The sequence below is a fragment of the Ascidiella aspersa genome, chromosome 5 (genome assembly GCF_963924565.1).
Source record: "Ascidiella aspersa chromosome 5, kaAscAspe10.2, whole genome shotgun sequence".
Lineage (NCBI taxonomy): Eukaryota > Metazoa > Chordata > Ascidiacea > Phlebobranchia > Ascidiidae > Ascidiella > Ascidiella aspersa.
Genome location: NC_139451.1, coordinates 11,575,910 through 11,578,409, shown reverse-complemented (window position 1 = coordinate 11,578,409; position 2,500 = coordinate 11,575,910). Strand labels below are relative to the sequence as shown.

Below are 2,500 nucleotides of genomic sequence, written 5' to 3'. Positions count from 1 at the left end.
GCCTGACACCCGCTCTGGGAAAAGGCCTCGATCAGAAGGACGCGGGCGACCGGCGAAGCGCGCCGTGACGAATTCCGTACGCCACAATTCCGCGCACTCCAAAAGCGCGCGGATTCGGCGATGGGCACATCCCGCTTCACTCGCCGTTACTGAGGGAATCCTCGTTAGTTTCTTTTCCTCCGCTTAGTAATATGCTTAAATTCAGCGGGTAGCCTCGTCCGACCTCAGGCCGAAAGTAAGGACCGGGACTATTCTTCCCGTTCCGCGCTCGCCGTCGGCGCCGCGCGCCGCCGCGCACCTCGATTCCCGCCCTTGAGCCGCCAGCCGTTGGCCTCTTCGAGGTCGACTCGCCGCCGCCGCGCGGGATTCTGGTCGCGATCGTCGCGCATCGTGCCGTGCTGTCTTGAGCGGGACGGGCGCTCGCGCGTCCGACGCCGCAGCAGCCGCGCGGAGAAATCCCCGCGCGGAACGTTTGCAACGCGACCCTGAGGCGGGCGCGGCCCCGGGATTGACCCGAGGCCGCAATTTGCGTTCAGAACGTCGATGCTCAATGTGTCCTGCAATTCACACTAATTCACGCAGCTAGCTGCGTCCTTCATCGACTCACGAGCCGAGTGATCCACCGCCAAGAGCCATCCACGATTGTTTCGCTCGCACAGTGCCTCGCACTATAGGGTGACAAAATAGACCGCGCCGAGCGGTCGGCCAGGCCGACGCTTGAAGCCGGAGCGCGCGGCACCGCGGCACTCGACGCGCAAACATTACCGGGTGACCGAATCGCCGGCCGGCGCGCCGCTCCTCGCGGGTCGGGCGCCGGGTAGCAAAGACTTTTTCTCTCGCTTGTCCGAGTTTCGCGTTCGCCGAAGCGTTTGCGAGACCGTTAATGATCCTTCCGCAGGTTCACCTACGGAAACCTTGTTACGACTTTTACTTCCTCTAAATGATCAAGTTAGATCGTCTTCTCGGACGCCGGCTCGACCGTTGCCGGCCGCGCCAGGTCCAATCGGAGGACCTCACTAAACCATTCAATCGGTAGTAGCGACGGGCGGTGTGTACAAAGGGCAGGGACGTAATCAACGCGAGCTAATGACTCGCGCTTACTGGGAATTCCTCGTTCAAGGGAAATAATTGCAATTCCCTATCCCTAGCACGACCGGGGTTCAGCGGGTTACCCAGACCTGTCGGCCAAGGCGAGCACATGCTGATCCGGTCAGTGTAGCGCGCGTGCGGCCCCGAACATCTAAGGGCATCACAGACCTGTTATTGCTCAATCTCGTGTGGCTAAACGCCACTAGTCCCTCTAAGAAGTTAGACGCCGACCGATTGGGTCGCGTAACTAGTTAGCAAGCCAGAGTCTCGTTCGTTATCGGAATTAACCAGACAAATCGCTCCACCAACTAAGAACGGCCATGCACCACCACCCACAGAATCAAGAAAGAGCTCTCAATCTGTCAATCCTCACTGTGTCCGGGCCGGGTGAGATTTCCCGTGTTGAGTCAAATTAAGCCGCAGGCTCCACTCCTGGTGGTGCCCTTCCGTCAATTCCTTTAAGTTTCAGCTTTGCAACCATACTTCCCCCGGAACCCAAAGACTTTGGTTTCCCGCAAGCTGCCGGAGAGGTCGTAAAACTAACGCCCCCCGATCGCTAGTTGGCATCGTTTATAGTCAGAACTAGGACGGTATCTGATCGTCTTCGAACCTCTGACTTTCGCTCTTGATTAAAGAAAACATTCTTGGCAAATGCTTTCGCAGTCGTTCGTCTTGCGCCGATCCAAGAATTTCACCTCTAACGGCACAGTACGAATGCCCCCGTCTGTCCCTCTTAATCATTACCTCGCGCTCCGAAAACCAACAAAATAGAACCGAGGTCCTATTCCATTATTCCATGCACCATTATTCAGGCGAATCGCCTGCTTTGAACACTCTAATTTTTTCAAAGTAAACGTTCCGGCCGCCGCCGACACTCAGTCAAGGGCACCGGCGGAGAACCGGAGGTGAGGCCAGGACGGCCAGTACACGCCTTGCGACGGACCGGCCGCCTGCGCCCAAAATCCAACTACGAGCTTTTTAACCGCAACAACTTAAATATACACTTTTGGAGCTGGAATTACCGCGGCTGCTGGCACCAGACTTGCCCTCCAATGGATACTCGTTAAAGGTTTTAAAGTGTACTCATTCCAATTACAGGGCCTCGTTTAGAGTCCTGTATTGTTATTTTTCGTCACTACCTCCCCGCGTCGGGAATGGGTAATTTGCGCGCCTGCTGCCTTCCTTGGATGTGGTAGCCGTTTCTCAGGCTCCCTCTCCGGAATCGAACCCTGATTCTCCGTTACCCGTAAGAACCTCGGTAGGCCAGTACCGTACCGACGAAAGTTGATAGGGCAGACACTTGAATGATCCGTCGCCGGTGCGAGACCGTGCGATCCGCAAAGTTATCCAGAGTCACCAAAGGTTGCGGGCCGAAGCCCGGTCGGTTTTTGGTCTGATAAAAGCACGCCTC

The 2,500-nt window shown here is 56.6% G+C and overlaps 1 non-coding gene and 2 pseudogenes across 1 annotated transcript; all 3 read right to left on the bottom strand.

Moving 5' to 3' along the window:
• The window catches only part of LOC146143669 (large subunit ribosomal RNA), a 3,679-nt pseudogene extending 3,447 nt beyond the window's left edge, over positions 1-232 (bottom strand).
• Positions 233-480: 248 nt separating this feature from the next.
• LOC146143668 (5.8S ribosomal RNA) lies at positions 481-634 on the bottom strand. Its single transcript, XR_014501212.1, has one exon. It is a non-coding gene; the product is annotated as a 5.8S ribosomal RNA (ribosomal RNA).
• Positions 635-889: 255 nt separating this feature from the next.
• Positions 890-1,578, bottom strand: LOC146143667 (small subunit ribosomal RNA; annotated as a pseudogene; the record flags this gene model as incomplete).
• Between the last annotated feature and the right edge of the window lie 922 nt (positions 1,579-2,500).